We start from the raw sequence: 19,576 nt of genomic DNA, 5'->3' as shown, positions 1-19,576 counted from the left end.
AGTGCAGGACTCGGCACTTGGACTTATTGAACTTCATCCCATTAGATTCTGCCTATCCATCCAACCGTTCCAAGTCCCTCTGCAAAGCCCTCTGTCCCTCTAACAGATCAACACACGTTCCCAGCTTAGTGTCATCTGCAAATTTGCTAATAAAGGACTCTAAACCCTCATCCATGTCATCAATAAAAATATTAAACAGAACTGGCCCCAGCACAGACCCCTGAGGGACACCATGGTGACTGGCCGCCAGCTGGATGCAGCACCATTCACCACCACTCTCTGGGCCCGGCCATGCAGCCAGCAAAGACAGTTCTGAACCCAGCAAAGAGTGCTCCTGTCCAAGCCACGGCCTGCCAGTTTGTCTAGGAGAATGCTGTGGGAGACGGTGTCAAAGGCCTTGCTGAAATCCAAGTAAACAACATCTGCAGCCTTCCCTGCATCCACTAGGTGGGTTACCTGGTCATAAAAGGTGACCAGGTTGGTCAAACATGACCGACCCCTCCTAAATCCATGCTGGCTGGGTCTGATACCCTGGCCATCTTGTACATACTGTGTGATGGCGCTTAATATAAGCTCTTCCATTATTTTGCCAGGTACTGAGGTCAGGCTGACTGGTCTATAATTACCAGGGTCCTCCTTTACACCCTTTTTGTGAATGGGTATCACATTGGCCAGCTTCCAGTCATCCGGAACCTCACCAGTGAGCCGGGACTGTTGGTAAATGATGGAGAGTGGCTTTGCAAGCTCGTTTGCCAGCTCTCTCATTACCCTGGGGTGGATCCCGTCTGGTCCCATAGATTTATGAACATCCAAGCATTTCAGTAGTTCTATGACTGCCTCCTCTTGGATAATGGGGGGAACCATTCTGCTCCCTGTCACCATCAACCAGCCCAGGCGGGCAGGTGTCTTGAGGGCAAGTCATCTTCCCACTAAAAACTGAGGCAAAATAGGCATTAAGCACTTCTGCCTTTTCCTCATCTTCAGATACTAAGTTCCCTCCTTTGTCCAATAAAGAACAAAGGCTGGTCTTACCTTTCCTTCTACCATTAATGTATTTGTAAAAACATTTTTTATTATCCTTTACAGAAGTTGCCATTCAGTGTTCAAACTGAGCTTTGGCCTCCCTAATTTTTTTTCTGCATGCTCCAGCAGCCTTCTTGAATACTTCCTTAGAGACCTGACCCTTCTTCCAAGGCTGATACATCCTCTTTTTATTCTTAAGTTCTTCCAAAACCTCCTTGCCCAGCCAGGCTGCACGTTTACCCCGTTGACTGATCTTTCGGCACACAGGGATGGTCTGTTCCTGTGCCCTCAAGATCTCTGTTTTGAGGTATGCCCACCCTTCCTGAACTCCTTTGTTTTTTAGGACTGCTTCCCAAGGGACGCTCTGAATAAGTCTCCTAAACAGGCCAAAGTCTGCCCTCCGGAAGTCCAGTGCAAGAGTTGTACTGGTGCTCTTTCTGACTTCACCAAATATTGAGAACTCTATTATTTCGTGATCACTCTGCCCCAAGCGACCTCCAACCACCATATCTCCCACCAGCCCATCTCTATTTGCAAACAGCAGATCTAACACAGTGCCTCCCCTGGTGGGTTCCCCCAGCAGCTGCAACAAAAAGTTGTCCTCCATACATTCTAAGAATTTCCTGGACTGCCTCTTTATTGCTGTATTAAGTTCCCAGCAGATGTCTGGTAGGTTGAAGTCACCCACAAGAACAAGGGCTGATGATCTTGAAACATTACCTAGCTGCTTATAGGCTGCTTATTCACTTAGGTTATCACAGACTTTCTGGTGTTCGTATACACCAGGGAAGTTTGAGACACTAATTACATCTGGTCTTTCGTAAGCTGTCCTATTGATGGCACTCTACTTTGATTTCTTCTCCTCTGATTCCTTGAAGTGTCCACAGTTCCTCTTCCTGCCATTCTTGCTCCTCATATACCTGATTCTTGTGGATTACTACAGTAGATACATTTAAATCTTTTATCTCAGAAGGTTCTCCCATGGATCTAGTATACTGATTAAAAGCCTGGGACCAAGGATATTCAGCATTGCTTTGGATAGAGGTACTCTTTAGTTCTGAAACTTCAGTTACAATTGCATACAAAACAATTCTGTAAACTAAAGTATGAACTACTCCCGACTGCAATATACTCATTTTGCCCGAGTAAGTTTTAGTCTCAGTTCATTCTCTTCTGGTATCACTCTCCAAGGGACTTCTAGGGCTTTCTTCACTTGAGAGTGATGGACCGGGGAATTCTGCTCCTTGATTTTGATTGCAGTGAAGGTGGTGAGAAGTACTTGCAGTGGTCTCTCCCATTGTGGTTCCGAAGTCTTCTCTGTAAGAGACTTAACATATACATCATCCCCAGGCTATCTAACTCCGTGCTCGGAGTTCCAGCCACATGTTTCTCAATTTCTCTGAGCTGTTTGTTTAAAGCCACCTTGTAGGTGGACATTCTGGACATTCCCTTTGTATTCTATATGGTCTTCTATAAGGCATTTCAAAAGAATTCAGCATTCCTTTAGCTCAAGGTTTAGTTCCAATTTGCAATAGTGCTAGTGGAAGAGCTTGGGGCTAGGGTAGATTAACTTCTTGCCCCAGTGTTAAAATCTGCTGCTTAATCAAATGATTCATTTTCTCTACCTGGCTACTTGATTGGGGCAGTATGGAGTGTGAAGTTCTTAATCTATGCCCAGGTGGCCACTAATCTGTTGCACTGCTTTGGAAATGAAATATGATTCTTTATCTGAGGATATCATGGCTGGAACTCTGAAGCGTGGTATTATTTCTTGTAAAAATAATCTGGTCACCTCTTGAGCTTTGACAGTTCTGGTGGGGAATGTTTCTGGTCCCCCTGAAAACGTATCTATCAATACCAGTAAATACTGATACCCCCCTTTCCTTGGGAGTTCTGAAAAGTTAATTTGCCACTGCTGTACAGGCCCATGGCCTCTCCCAGTCTGACCGAGTTTCGGCCGGGGGGTATTTTTGGGGTTAGTCTGGAGGCAAGGATCACATTGTCAGCTTACCTGAGTGATAGTGGCATGTAAATTCCTGACAATGATTCTTTCAATCAGATGTGTGTTCTAGAAAGCCTTTGGAAATTACTACTTCAAAGTCAACACTTCATTTCAATGCACTCTGTATCACTCGCAGCCTTGGTCATTTTGAGAAAGGAGCCACACTCTATAAAAAGCTTTTACGTAGTTAGGCTCTAGAGTGTTTTCTAGTGCTCTTCCTTCACTAGTAACCACGAAAATGGGAAGGGATTACTAGCTCTCTTTCAATGGTAGCCCACCCCTTGCAGTTGTATGTCTCTTTTGATTAGTATTATTGTATTATGGCTTACCTTCGAGGAAAATCTGTACCTCACCCTTTGCTGCTTTCTTTGCCTCTCCATCCGCCAGCTCATTTCTTTCCTCCAATTTTAAGCTCACTCTCTGGTGTGCCTTAATATGCTTTTTCAGGTAGCTGAACTGCTTCCAGCAGCTGGCTTGTCTCTTCTTTCCCTGTGAGGTCAGCAGTCCCCTCTCCTTCCAGATGGCTCCATGTGCATGCACAACTCTGAATGCCTTTTACTGTTTCTGAGGCATGGGTCAATGCATTTATCTCAGCCTTCTGTGCAGAGGTTCCTGTTGGTAAGGGTCCAGACTCTATTACCTCTCTGCAGGTGGTCACTGTGTACTTTGCAATGTCGCTTTCCACTGGCAATGTAGCTGCTCCTGTCAGTGAACCAGTGAACCAGGTCTCTGCATCATCCAGAGGAGTGTCCTTTAAGTCTGGGCGGCTGGAGTAGGTAGCCTCAATGGTCTCTAGGCAATCATGGTGTACTGCTCCTTCTTGATTTCCACTGAGAAAAGAAGCTGGGTTGACAATATTAGTCACCACTATCTACATCACCTTGCTTTACCATGATGGCCTGGTATTTCAGAAACCTCTGTGGTGAGAGCCAGTGGCCACCCTTTACTTCCAGTACTGCGGACACTGTGTGGGACACTAGCACAGTCATTTTTGTCCTAGGGTAGACTTGGGTGCCTCTTGAATATTCAGCACAACTGCTGCTACAGCTCTTAGGCAACCTGCCATCCTTTGCTTGCATCTAGTTGCTTAGAGAAGTAAGCAACTGTCTTTCAGTATGGACCCGAGTCCTGAGCCAATATTCTCAGGGTAATTCCTTGCGTGGAAAAATAGAAAGAATGGTTTACTTACATCTGGAAGTTTCAAAGCTGGAGCTGACATCAGGGCAGTCTCTAGCTGGTGAAAGGCCCGTGTGGCTCCTTTTGTCCACTGGAGATCTCTGTTTCCATCGGCAATAAGAGCAGAGAGGGGTCTGACAAGCAGTCCATAATTATAAACCCACAGCTGGCACTACCTTGCCATGCCTAAGAGGTTCAGAGTTCCTTCGTTGTCTGGGGTTTTGAGGTTTAGCATGTGGCTTCCCTGCCTTGAAGTCTGCTGCTCAGCACTCACTTCTTACCCCAGGAAGATTACCTTCTTAGATTACTTTCTGTTTCACTACCTGTGCCTTTTTCTTTGGGACTCTGTATCCTTGGAGTCCTAGGAAATTCAAAAGGCTTACCGTCCAGTCTTCCCTCGTCCGAGTGGGTACTAGAAGATCATCCACGTACTGCAACAGCCTCCTTTCCTCTTGTGGAGCTTCCTGGGACTCTGGGTCTTTGCAAGCTGTTCTCCAATCGGAATGGGAAATTCTGAAGCCTTCAGGCACATGGACTATGTGAGCTGTGTTTGAATGTAAAAATTTTCTGGCTGGCTTCGTGGATAGGGAGGCAAAAGAAGGCATCTCTTAGGCCTAAAAGAGTGAACCAGGTTAACTCAGGTGTTAAACAAGTTAGTAAAGTATATGGATTTGCTACCACAGGGTATAAATTCTGTGTTATCTTATTGACAGCCCTTAATCCAGTACTATCAATAATTGGGCTGATTCCTTCCTTATCTTCCTTTTGAGGGCACCACTCAACTCTCCCTTGTTATGTTCTTTCCTTAAGCTTGATTACTATGGGGGGGCATTTTTCACTCTCTCTGGTACAGCAGAGGCCCATACCCTTGAAAACACTTATTTACTTATTCTAATGTCTCCTTACTAATGTCTTTCTTAATTTCAGTGTCTGTTAATGTTAAGCCTAATATCTTTATATCATTTGACTCCAGAGTAACCTTTCTCATTTGAGAATGTTTAGCAAATTGAGTGAATTGTACAAAAACTTCTAAGTACACATAGTACACATGTTACTTTAAAGGTTTGCAAAAGTATGCCTTCTCAGACTGGCCAGTTTTTCCCCACACTACAACATAAACATTCTCCACAGGTACTAAAGCTGTATTTAAAACTGAATATATGGCCCTTGTGTGGACTAAAATTCTTCCCTTTTGGGGAGGTCATCTTTATCCTTCCTCCCTTACCTTGGGAGGAGCCTTTAACAAATCATATGTACTCATTTTGCGAACTGTTTTTGCTTTGCATTTCAGCATGATAATCTTTGCTTGACTTCATACGTTGCTATCTTATGCTGTATGCTGAACAACACGTTTGATTTCCTTTCTCTTTGCCTTGTTTTCCTTTTCAAGGGCCAAGACCAGAGGGTGGTCTAATCTCACAGTCTCTTTGCCATTCTGGGTGATTTCTTAAAACAAAAAGACATTTCATCATACAAAAACTCTATCTCATTTATCTTCCTATTTTAAAACAGTACTAACTGCAATGAAGTATTATAAATCTTTTTATTTTCTGAGCTGCTGTTACTGGCAACCTTCTCCCAGGGAGCCCCTCCTCCCATAAAGGGGCTAATTTAGGAACCTCTTTGCTCTGGTCAGTTCTCATTATCTCTTTCTCCTTCCCCTATCTCGCTTCCAGTTTCTCAGTCTTCCTCCTACACACACACAACTCCAGGTGGCAGGTATCAGATGAAATTCCCACACACAAGCTCTAAGATTTTAGGTTCTGAATCAGCTTGATCAGAAACCTTTGATTTACGCTCAGGGCATGTGCCCTGACGCTTATTAGAACAGCAGTACCAGTGTTTTTCACAAACTCGGCTTTGCAATAATACCTGCACAGCCAGCTTTTGCCCACAGGTCATTCCTGTGTTCCCTGGGGAAGAAGGGCAGCCAGAGCTGTCCCTGTGCTCAGGGGACAGCCACTGTCACCTCACGCAGTGTGCCAGCCTCTATATGCACCAAAGGCTCCCCAAAATTGCCCACAAAGTCAGGCTATTCTGTTTGTAACAGAGAACTTTAAATCCCTACAGCAGACTGTTACCAGTGCAGACTTGCTATGGTACCAGCTGAAGTCTCATTAACTAATTCATCTGTTCTATCTAAACTCTGTTTTACAAAATATCAGTCTTTTCTAGTTCTCTTCTTGCACAATCTAATTAAGCACTGTGTCTACTTACACTTGTTTTACTGCCTTGCAAAAAGGCTGTGCTTGTCTTAGCCGAAACTCTGATATGCCCACAGACACAGACACACATGCACCCCCCCCCCCCCCCCCCCCCCATCTCAAGTTCACTAGAGCCAAGGCTTGAATTGCTGTGAGGGGGAGAATTCTTGGAATTCCTTTAATTCACTTTATCGTAATTAAGCATAAATCACCATACTATAGTTCTTCTGTGTAAAATGCTACTCTTGTTACAAACAAAATCTTAAAATCTCCACAAACACCACTATACAATCTGAGAATCACATTACCACAATGCAGTTAAAGAAAATCACCACACAAAATCACTGGGAAAGGGCATATCTCTCAAAGTGCCCACTCTTCTCAACACAACAAAGCACACCATAATTCAGCATTTACTCACATCAGTTTTTCCTGGACAGAATCAAAATAACAGCACACAGTCTAGAGATCAAGTCCAAACATTCACGGCAAAGGAACTCTCTGAGCTCGTACTCACAGTTAAAATGTACCAAATCTACACAAATCACTACATTTAAACACAATAAATACCATCACTGATGTTCCTCCACTCGTGTCTCCGCAGGGCACTTCTCTCCCTGCCCCCACAGCCCGCTGCAGCCGGCACCTCAGGCCTCACTCTGCTGCTTCAAACACGGGTAGTACTCACCCCCCCACACACTGTAGAGCACTGTAGATCTACTCTCTTTTATACACCACACACGTGTACACTTGCACGATTACCAACACAGTGCACTGACCACACAATGCATTAACCATACAGCAACACAGTGTCCGGACACCACTCACACACACACACACAAACAAAACACACACGGTTTCAGCTGTTCTGCTCTATCAGAACAATGAACCCCCAATACACACATACACGGGTTCACCCGACCCACCCCTAGGGTCACTAGCGGTTGCCCTACCAGAACGATGAATCCCGTCTCTAATACAGCTGCTCCATCAGCTGAACCCAGACGTCTCTGAGTGATTTACGCCCTACTGAGTGATTTACTCCCTAGCTCTCTTTTCCTCCCCCAGGGACCCCTCAGTACATACCGTATTCTTCTCCGCAGGCCAGCAAGTGCTAGAGTGTCCTCGCAGGAGGCAAGCTGAGACGAGCGGAGCCCCACCAGGAAAAAAATCCTAGGGTGCACCTTGGAGGTCCGTCTATCCCCCCTGCCCCTGTGGGGACAGAGAACTCCTGCCTGGCTCGCCATAATGTTTTGCAGAGAAAAGAATAAACCTCACAACTTTATAAAAGTTGTAAAGCTCGGTATGTTTATTTACAGTGCTGGACACATGGGGAGAAAACTCTCCTCAAAAGGCATGCGTACCTCTGAGAACTTCAGATCTCTTTTTATCCCCCTCTCAAATACATATGCATACAGTTTCACAATAAGTTCATACATATTCATTTTTATGGGTTTCATGTGACTTTTACCACTAGTTCCTTTTTATCAGAAAGAATTCCGAGGTCAGGCTGACTTGCCCTTACAGCAGTCTCTGTCTCTCTCTATCATTTTCTGTCTCCTCCCCTTTATCTCTGTCCTTCATTGAAGTAACTTCACTGAGCTTAGGCCTTGCAGTCTGGCTAAGTAACTACGACTTCTAACCACAGACTCAACTCAGAAATGTACATTTCACCTAAATTAAAATGGCTTTCTATTCTGGAAAATTTTCACTTTGCTTCAGGGCTAAGCCTTGCTAGTTCATCAACTCTGTTGTTCCATTCACCTGCTTGATTCCCATCTGTTTAATGGGAAGCTACCCAACCAACCAGAAAGTTTTCTTTACTGGTGGTTTCTAGGATTTCTTTCCATTTATCTTTCTGCCACACAGGGATTCTGTTAACTTCCCGGCCTTTCTGTTGCCAGAAAGGGAGCCACTCAGTGCAGCCTTTGTATACAGCATATGAATCAGTATAGATGTAAACAGGAGAAGTGTTTTGTGCCTCACGCTAGAAAACACTCCAAAGGGCTATGAGTTCTCTTACCTGAGCGCTGCCCTCCTCTTCTGTGATAATTTTTTCACTAGATGAAATATGCAAGGCAGCCGCCTTCTATTTCCAAATTTTTCCTTCCCACTTTGAGGAAGCATCTGTAAACCAACAGTTTGCTGCTAATTCAGGTTAGAAGGGTGGTGCTACTTTGATTACAGAAGCAGGTTTGTCTTGGCTATTATCCAGGCTCTCAGTATCTTGTGTTGCCAAGAATTTTGCAGCACCTTCTGTGACAGGAAAGCTATTGCAGTAATACTCTATTTGAGCATACCATTTCCTGACTGACGACTTTTGGGCTATGCGGTCAGGTGGAGGGGTCCCATTTGTGACAGCTTTAATTACCTTGAAGGGACCTCTCAAGATGATAGCTTGCTGCCGTGTGATTTTTTCTACTTCAATGAGAGTTAAGCTAACAACAAACAATCCTTTTTCCCAGGTAGTGTATCTTTTCTCAGCATCTTTAAAACCAGGAAAAGAAGCTGACAGGCCTTGTTGGACCCTCAGGACCTCGCTGCCAGATGTGTATGGATAGCCCTGAGGAGGCAAATCCCCATTCCACTTGGAAAGGGTCTTTAGGGTGAATGAGCCCCAATGCCTGATGTGCAGTGGCTTCAAAAATCAGTAATTGCTGTGCTTCCTCCTGAGAAGGAGTCCAATCCCATTTGACTCCTTTTCTTAGTAAATTGTAAAGGGGCCTAGCAATGATTGAGAAATCTGGGATATCTTTCCTCCAGAATACTAATAGTCCTAAAGCTTGCTGGAGGTCCTTTTTGTTTTCAGGCATTTTCATCTGGTCTAAAGAAGGTAAAGTGTCAGGTGGGATGCATGTGCTTCCAGATCGCCACCAAATTCCCAGAAATTTTACTTCCTGAGAAGGCTTCTGAATTTTCTCTGAGGGAATCTTTAAATCAAGGCTCTCCAGATGAGAGATTATATTCTGTTGGAGATCCCCCACCTCTTTAATTTCTTCTCCTCCTACCAAAATGTCATCAATGTATTGGTACACAGCTACAGTGTCAGGTTTAGGTATTTTTTCTAATTCCTTAGCTAAAGCACGGTGTGCTAGAGTTGGAGAGTGTTTGTATCGCTGAGGGAGTCTGGTGAATGTGTACTGTTGTCCCTCCCATGTGAATGCAAAGCGGCCCATGTCCTCTGGTTGTATAGGTATCATGAAGAACATGTCTTTGACATCTATGGTTGCCATGACTGTGTGAGCTTTTTCTTGTATTGATGTTATTAATTCAGCTAAATTCGGCACTGTTGCAGTCAGAGGATCAGTGTTGGCATTGAGCCTACGATAATCTATCGTAAGTCTCCACTTCCCGTTGGGTTTTTGGACTGGCCACACGGGAGAATTATATGGGGAGTGTGTGTTAATTATTATTCCTTGATCACGCAATTCCTGAATAACTGGTTTGATGTCTTCTCTAGCTCCAGAAGGCAAGGGATACTGTTTCACATTGATTGTTTTACTGTAAGGCAGTGCGGGTGCGGTCTGAAGCAGCCTGATGTTAAGTGGTGGAGTGCCAAAAGATCACAGAAAACCCTCAGTGTCTTCCCACTGCCTTCCTGCGAGGACATCCATCCCTAACAGATTATTCGGGATGTCCCCAATTACCATTTTGACAACCAATTGATTTTCTTCTCCAGGGAGTGTTACTTTGACTAAAGCAACATTCATTGGTTCTATGGTTCCTAAAGCATTAAGAATGCAGCATTGCCTTTTTGTTGGAACAACTCCACACTTCTGGGCATCTCTATGTGTTATTGCGGAGATCTGGGCTCCCGTATCAACAATGAAGGTTACCAGAACTTTTTTGGGGCCTGTCATAGCTGTAATTAACCTGTCTCCTGATTTATTTTTTGTGAGCATTTGTAAGTAAACCCAACCTCCGCCCCTTTGCTCACCTGTAAGCGGTGGAGATATTAGTTTCCTGAAAGCTCTCATGGGGAAGATACACTGTTTGTGTTTTGGGGTACGGGCGGGTGGGCAGTTATGTTGCTTAGACTCTGTGAAAGAAGTTGTGAAAGAGTTACTTCCGGCTTACTGCTAGTGCTTTTCAGGAGACACGCAGCCAGGGTTTCACTGTCCAAGTTCTGTGAAAGAAGCTGAGAAAGAGTTAATTTTGGCTCACTGGCTGTGTTCTGTGGGAGAGGCTGAGACGCAGCTTCACTGCCCAGATTCCAAGGGAGAAGCTGGGAAAGGGTTAACTTTGGCTCATTGCCTGTGTTCTGTGGGAGAGACTGTGATGTACTGTGTGTACTGTACTGTGTATTGGTAGGAGTGTTTGTTAAGTTTCTGTTGAGGGAGGGGGTTAGGTGCACTGGGCTGGGTGGAGATATTTGGTGTCCTAAAATTCCAGTTAGTTATGACTTTCTGCAATTTTTCAAGTGGTAAACCATCCATTATGTCCTGGGGGACCCCTTTTTTTATTCCCAGCATCCACCAGCATTGTCTGTTGAAAATTTGTTTTCCTGGTTCTGTGTTTTCAGTGTTAGGGGTTCCCATAAACCGGACACCTTTTGATTTTTCTGATTTTTCTTCCAGGGTTTTTACAGGCCCATACTGTCTACAATAATTTATTAAACCAACTGCTACTTCACTCCATGTCCAAATCTTACAGCTGCTACTAGGTGAATCAGATAGTGTTGTGGGGGTCTGTGTTGGTGTATAGGGTGATGGTGCAGAGTCCTTAGACTCAGACGGATCCGTGGAGTTAAGGAATCTACCCAGTCTATCTATTGGGCTTAAAGCCATAATTGTTTTTTGAATAGTAATTGCTGTTGATTTCAATGTTTCTGGAAGCCCACGAATTAAAGGGGTCATAATTGCAGGCTTCACAGGCAGTTGCATTGGGGATTCAAACCCAGGAATTAATTTTTTCTCATTAATCATTTGCAAACATGCAGCTTTTTGTACACTTGCCAAGATCTGGTATGGGGTAGTGGCAATTGCTAGGGGATCTGCCATTTCCAAGGGATTTATTCCCCCGGCCCAATAGGCTGCACATTGTGTTAGAGACCAGGAGTCACTCTTATCGCCTGTTGTTAGAAAAACACCATGTCCCCAGTATCCACTGGCTTCTTGTTCAGTTAACTTAATCTGGTCTCTGCCAGTGAGAGACACATGGAACACATATTCCGTTTCTGATTCGTCAGGAAGATGTCCGAATTCCTTTTTCAATTTAGCTGATTTGGTAGCGCTGAATGGTGTTTGTTTAGTTGTTATGTGGGGATCCAGGTCTTCATCATTAATATAATTATATTCAGTTTTGATAAAAGGTCTCAAATGAGGACAGCAATTTTCCCCACAATTTTTAACTCTTTCAGATTCTTTGTAAGAATAGTTTTGTTTTTCTGCCTCGAGCTCTTTGTATGGGTAAATTTTTTTAATGCAAGATGTTCCTTTTTCTTCCTCCTCTGTAGAGGAGTTGATTTTGTGTATGTTTTTGGTGTGTTCTTCCCTGAGGGCAGCTCACAGCATGTAAATTTCATTTCTATCCTCATTGAACTGTTTTTGCAAAATTTCAACTAAATTTTGAAGGGAATCGATAATTACCATTTCCTCACTTCTCCGTTTACAGCGGTTTTCTATGGCCTCAGTGAGACATGCTCCGAGGACTGAGCAAAGAATGTTCTTATTTTTACCCATTTTGAATTTTGATTTGTGTTGCAGAGAACATATTCTATCAATGACATTTTCCAAATTAAACCAATTGTTCTCTGCCCAGGTTTCTCCACCAGATGATGGTTTTGCATTGTGTTTAGCAAGCAATGAGTAAAAGTCAGCTTTTGCTTTAGGATTCAGATTTTCATTCATTTTGTGTGAAGGGACCAAAACTATACCAGGGAGCTGATTTGTGAACTCAAGTTACACAATCATACCGACCTCTTTGTCCCCTTCGTCTCCCTAGATAGCTGAAGAAACAAAATCTGTCTGGAAGGCACTGTTTTAATCGCTTCTGGTTTGTCCTTTTTTTTACAGACAGTCCAGATACACACACTCACACACACACAAGTGTTTTCTTTGTGAGGGGACCAGAACCTAGAACAGGGGGAAAGCCACTCAGCCTTCACTGGGCAGCCCCTCAGTCCCCTGTGTAGGTGAAGGGACAATATCTGTCTAAAAGGTACAGCTTAATTGCTTCAGGTCTGTCCCTTCATTTTTAGACAGTCCAGGTACACAAATACAGCAGTAACAGGTTCAGATTCACTCAAATTCAACAGTAACAGGTTCAGGTTCATTCAAATACAACAGTAACAGCATCAATATCAATATCAGCATCAATATCAGGATCAGGAGTAGTATCAGTGACAGTGTCAGTGCCGGTATCAGATCAGCAACAGTAGTGATAGTAACAGTTTCCCCTGCTTTTGCACCGAAAAATCTTTTGTGTCAATTCTGGAGCCTGAGTGCTCAATCGAGCATGAGATTTGGCTTTGACGTGTGCAGTCTGCGGGAGATTAGAATCAAACACTTTTTCAGGGCAGATCTGTCTCTCCCCTGATACAGACTACACAGAACCCACAAAATCCCACTGGCTACCAGAATCCTGTCCGTGACTCCAATTAATGTCGAGGTCTGCCCGAATGAATGGGTGACGGATGATTTTTTGGTGCAAAAAATAACCAATAAGGCACAGGGGCTTTGCAGTAACAAATCGACAAAATGCAATTTTATTGATAATAACCACAGCTGAATATGCGTTTGGTTAGGGAATCTGAGGAAGAAAAGGGTAAGACAAGGGAAGAGGGAGGAAAGAAGGGTGAAGTAGGGTAGAGCTACCGAAATGTGTCGTTGTCCTTAGGGGGTCCAGCTGTCGAAGCTCACTGGTGCACGTCTCGGGGAGATCTCAAAGGACGGTCAGAAAATATACCCCAAAAATATACCGTTTTTCTCTGGGGGAAGGGTGACCGAAATTAGGTTTCCATGGAGGGGAAAAGAATAGGAACAGGAGGAAGGGGATGTTATTCCATTGTTTTCATGGCTGAATGCTTGCAGGTACGTTTATTCTAGGCAGTTTTTCCCACCCTCCCTGAGCTGGGGGGGTGGTTCAGTCCCAGTCTCTGGAAGGGGGTGCCAAGGGGGTTTCTTGTCTTGTCTTGGTTCCTTGATGAGGGGATTCGCATCTCTGTCTGTCTGTCACGGTGGTTGAAGGCAGGCAAGAGGGGTCTTCTCTTGGAGGGGGGAGCCACCCCAGAGCTCAGACCAGCCAAGTCAGGAGGTAGGAAGAAAGTCCAGATCCATTGTTCAGAAAGGGCAGCAAGTCCCCTTCAAGTTCAGCATGGCATGTTCTGCAAACACTACCTGTGAACACACTGAATAAGCATGAGACTTTCTTTCCCAACTGGCTCAACAGTTTTTAACCTTTCGGTGGTCTTTTGTCATGACAATTCTGAGGCAAAAATGAAGGATTTTCGGATAGACTCTCACAATGAAATAGTTAGCTTCTGACTGTGGTAGCATGAATGATAACATCTGTATTGTCTCACCCTTCTTTATGAGACTGAAAATGGAATAAAAGATTTTAAAATGCCTCTCAGTTGCCCCATCTCTTTGTCAGAAAAGGGTATTTCTGACACATCGGTGTTCCCGTGTCAGGAGCAAATAACTTGACTAAACTGACTGACCTAAAAGCCCCGAGGTAATTTTTGTAAAGTTCTGCAGAGAGAAGCACAAATCCCAGGATCTTAACTCTTACAAAAAGAGAGAAGTTGGATTTCTACCCTCGTCGCTGGCTCGATCAGGATGGGGATCCGACAAGGACTTGCATGTTGTTCAACATCAGGTAAGCCTCAGGGAACATGTTAGGACACAACATGGCCAATTTACCTAGAGATGTTTATAAAAACCTCAAAGATCTGGTCAAATTTAATTCCTGTAATGTTTCAAAAACTGAGTTAAAAGACTTATTATTATACATTCAGAAGTAGTTTCCAGCTACAGATAAAACCTCCATGTTTTCACTCCCTCTTTGGGAATTATTAGGACTGAAACTATACAATGCTTTTACCACAAACAGAGATCAAACAGCTGCTAAGTTGCTTCTGGTGTGTCCTACCATAATTGATATGTTTAAACATTCTACTAAACCCTCCACTTCCTCAGCTGCATCTGCGCCTTCCCCCAACACTGAGTCCCCAGACCTCCCACCTCTGCTTCAGCTGTAACTCAAGACCCTGACATTCAGACTGGGGCTGTGACACCTCCACCCCTACCATGGCAGTGTGCCCCCCAACTTTCACCATTTTCCAAGCCATGTCTGGGTCCCCACTCTGCCCCCCAAGAACATGAGATCTCCTTGCTACTTGTGAGAAAAAGTGTGAGGAGAGAAAGAATGAAAAAATTCTCAACACCAGTATCTCTGCTAGCAAAAGGTAGGATTTCTCTGTTAGTATTACAAGACAAACAGTCTCCAGTCACCGTGAAATTCCTCTGAAACAGTCTGTAATTTACAAGGTTGTGAGGGAGGAAAATAACAGTGATAATTCTAGTGATTCTGAACAAGAAGTTAACCTATTACATACTGGTCCTGCAAAAACAGAAAGAAAACCTACTTTGCCTTCTTTTGATTCAGGAAATAATTCAAAAAGGCTGACCAATTTGGGTAAGATGAGATGTAAAGTCATACAAGATAAAACCATCTCCCAAGTGATCCCAACTTATTACCCCCAGGGGCACCATGCAAATTAACAAATTCCAAATTAATTTATTTTTAAACAAACTTTTACCATGAATACATTCGCACAGGAAATGTATTCACAACAAAAGCAAGACTTTTTAATTATAGGCAAGGACAGTAATAAAATTCTTCGACTTTCAATTTTTCCAACTGTTGTCTCAGCAAATTATAATGAAGAGCTGATGATTTCAGCTCTTACTTACAATGCTCCAATGGTAATTGAACCAAAACCAGCAATAGCTATCACTATTGCATTACCAATGAGTAGAAATAAGCAAGTTGTATGCTGAGAAATGCCTTTTAAGAGTTCTGGCCCGGTGCCTAATGTCCTTTGGATAAAACATGTCAGCAATGAATGGCCAGAGCTGACGTGCAGTCTAATGCACCTTGGTCAAACTGTTCATATTGCAGGTATGCTGGACACAGGGGCCGACATCACTGTGATTTCTTGTGCATCCTGGCTGTGCAATTGGAATTTGGTGACACCCATGTGTGCTCTCACAGGTATTGGAGGAGCTATCTTGTGTCTGCAAAGTGAATTCATGATTACTGTTACAGGTCCCAAGGCAAGGACAGCAGCCATCAGTCCCTTCATGGTGCAGAAACCCATCACAGTACAGGGGAGAGATGTGTGTCCCAGTGGGGAGCAAAGATAGAAGTGGGTGTTTGACAAAAACCACAGCAATGCCTGCTACTCTGAAATTATCATGGAAAATCAATCAGCCAATTTGGATTGATCAATGGTTGAGCAGAAAAAATTGAATATTCTCAAAAAATTAGTGAGTGAACAATGTGGCAAAAAGGCCACATCAGACCTACAAACAGTTCCTGGAATTCCAGGGACAAACAGTCCCTGGAATTCATTCATAAGGCAACTTTTGATTCCTGAAGATTGCTTCATGACCTGAGGAAGATCAACAAGATCATAGAGGACATGGGCCTCTGCAGCCTGGACTTCCCTCTCTTTTGATGATTCCACAGGATTGGCCTCTTGTCATCTCTGGATGCTGACAGAGAGAAAAACAGACAACTTTCCCAGGCATTGTCCTAGGGAAGTTGTGAGAATGCTCAGAGAAAGAATTAAAACAATTATTATCTTAATCTCTGCACCTGGTATTTGTGAACATGTGGAATGTTTGTACATGTTTATGGAAAGATATTTTACCAGAAGATGTTGTTCGTCATTAACCAGTGGTGTGAGGGGCATTCAGGTTCTGGGTGAACAATCTTGTCTATAAATATGTGAAGTTCCTAATAAATCTCGCATTCTGCCCTCTGATCAAAGGAATCACTGTCACCCTTCTTCATCCGTTCCTAACTCAAGAACAACAGTGTATCACAGGGAAACCTAGTCTTAAGTAAGAACTGTGTGCAAGGTTTCATGGTGTCAAGTTTATTGATTTGAGTATAATGTAAGTACTAATGGAATAAGGGGTGGATAATGTCTTAGGTTGGAAAATGTGTCTGGGAGTATGTATTGTATTGTTGTCTGTTAGAGATAGGGCAATTACCTTCTGCTAATTGGGCCACCTGTTAAAACCAGGTGGGGCAGATTTCTTCATCTCTTCCACAACCAATCCTCCCTCCAGAAAATATCTTCTGTTAGTGGGCCACTGAATCTCACTGCATGATGAAAAAATTACATCATCCCACTGGGAGATGGTCTACCCAGGGGAAGGACCCAAGCATTCCTCCCTGGATATAATCTGAGATTTGGAACACCACGGCAGCCTTTTCCCACTAGATTCCCAGAAGAGCAGCTTTTTTTCCACTAGATTTCCAGAAGAAGACCAAGCGCATCTACACAAGTGCTGGACCTTCAGAGGAAGACTACACCCTTCTACAGGATCACTGCTTCAAAAGAACCACATCCACCACTCCAAGAAAGCTACAGCCACCATGTATTTTTGGACTGCTACCAACACCCTGACCAACAGAGTGTCAGGGCATATTCTGACTCTGTCAGTAGTTTGTTTTTGTACTAGTGCATTTGGGTTTTAATTTTCCTAATAAACAACTACTATTCCTACTCCCATGTCTTTGCCTGAGAGACCCTTAATTTCAAAATGATAATTCAGAGAGAGGGAGTTTGCATTTTCTATTTCAAGGGAGGCTCCTTCCTTTCTTAGCAGACACCTGCCTTTTCAAACCAAAACACAGGGCCATGACTTTCCACAAGAGGAGTCACTGGTGTACATATCATGGACCTCTCTCAATCCTATTAAAGTATGGAAATCCTGGTTTAGAATAGACAGATATGAAAAACCTTTGAGAGACAGAGACTAAAATGGCTTGTGGATTTATTAATTTTTTAGTAATGGGGAAAACTACCCAAAAGGTGTTGTTTTATAACATTTTAAAATATACTACATAAAAATTAAAAACTGCAATAAAAAGAGTTTTTAAAGAAGTGCTTTTTAATTAGAAACACAGAAATGTGAAGATATGGATGACATTTTCATAACAATATGAAATTACAAAAAAATATATACAGTGAACTACAATACAAAGGTGGGTAAGACTGTGCTTTATTTAGATCTTGTGTTGCTGGAGTGTTTTTCTTCGGGAGAGAAGCTAGTATTTCTATGAAGAACTCTCTCATATCTGATAATTAAATTTCCTTATTTCTTCTAGTGCTGGGTTATTGGAATATGAATCCAATATTATCAGTTAGATGGTGCCTGGGCCAGTCTGACCCTCGCTGCTGGGCCAAAGGCAGCAACTGTGGTGTAAATCACCCCAGAGATACCTTGGCTGCTGGAGATTGCAGCTGGGCACTGAGCAAGTCCAGGCTTGTCAGGAACTCCGTTTACCTCAGGAGAGAGAGCTTCTGGCGATGGTGAAGAGAAAAAGGAGAGGATTCCGCTGGAGAGTTTAATGTCCAGAAGTTTATTCCATGGTTACAGAGGTCTGGACGGGAGCAGCTGCTCCAGCAGAATGGGCGAGCACATGGCCTGATCACCTTTTAATCTCCCGGGGCAGGGGGAGGGGAGGTACAGGTGAGCCACCCAACCAGGTGAGGGGGGCTGGGTCTCAGGGGGGGGACGACACCCAGACTGGCCAATGACCCCTGGGCATAGGGGCATCTTTTGAACTTGACCAACCACAGGACACCTCGCTGGAATGTTGAGCCTGATTGACAGGACTAACTCAGCATAGGGGCAAGGGGGAAGGGAGAGAGGTATAGGCACACCTGGGAAAGGGACCGGGAAGCTCAAGACACACCGCAACATCTCCCCCTAGTTTTGTTTAAAAAGAAGAGGGCTGTGTTTGTGGTGCAGAGTGATTGCCAAACTATGGTTGGTAAATCAGTTCTTCCCCTACAGGAGGGTCAGTGTTTTCCACTGAGGCCTCCAGGTCATCCATTGGAGCACTGAGGGCTTCCAAATGGTAGACCTCAGGAGGGGGAGATGAGCTTGAAATTAACTTGAGGACCATGCGTTTGATTAGTCTAAAAACAATGCTGAAAACTACATCAACTATAGCTAAAATAAACAGCACTAAAAACACAGTTTTCAGAATAGATCCCAACCAGCCCGGGAGTCCCCAGCCTTTGAACAGTCCATTCAGTCCGTTGTCAGTTTCTCTCTTGATGTCCGAGAGCCTTTGTCAAGGTAGTCCATATGTGGTTTGGGCTGCGGCACTATGCAGGAGATCGCAGGTGGGATGATCACGAGCAGAACGAGAAGCAGGCTCGGTCTCATGGCATCTCGAGGCTACACACGAACAGTGGGATCTAAACTGGTACAAAAACTTGAAACATATATTACAAACTATTCCAGATAGGAGGCTTAAATGGAATTTCCTCCAGAGAACGCGTGCGGCGTTTTCTTCTCCAGGCAGCATGAGCAACCTGGGGTGCTTCTGTAGATTTCTCTGAGACTTTGGGAACATAGGGCTTTACCCATTTGGAAGGAACCCACCTTAAACCAGAGGGGGTGGACACACAGGCGTATCCACGTCCCCAAGTAACCAATTTGTAAGGTCCCACCATTTTCCAAGTCTCAGGGTCTTTTACTAAAACCGGAGGCTTTTCTTTCATCAACCTGTGACTGCTCCCCCCAAAGTGGCGTAGGATGGGGGGGTTCAGGCTGTCAAAAGAACAATTCAGAAAATTGATTGTGAATAGCGCCCTGGATAACCGGATATGGGGAGGTTCCACCTTCAGAACTTGTTGCTGCTGGTCTAGGACCCTTTTAATATCACGGTGAGTTCTTTCTACAATGGCTTGACCTGTAGGGGAGTAGGGGATGCCAGTTTTGTGCTCTACTCCCCATTGCTGCAGGAAGCTCCCAAATTCCTTGGATTTATAAGCAGGCCCATTATCAGTTTTCAGCTCCTTGGGGATGCCCATGAAAGAAAAAGCCTGTAAGAGGTGCTTAATAGCATCAATAGATGATTCTCCTGTGTGGGCAGAAGCATAGACCGCTCCAGAAAAGGTATCTACACTAACATGAAC

Source organism: Melozone crissalis, unplaced genomic scaffold, assembly GCF_028551555.1.
Source record: "Melozone crissalis strain CALT ecotype California unplaced genomic scaffold, PUWL_Pcris_2 ptg000005l_1, whole genome shotgun sequence".
Taxonomy (NCBI): domain Eukaryota; kingdom Metazoa; phylum Chordata; class Aves; order Passeriformes; family Passerellidae; genus Melozone; species Melozone crissalis.
The sequence above is the reverse complement of the archived record's forward strand: the minus strand, read 5'-3'. Positions refer to the sequence as shown.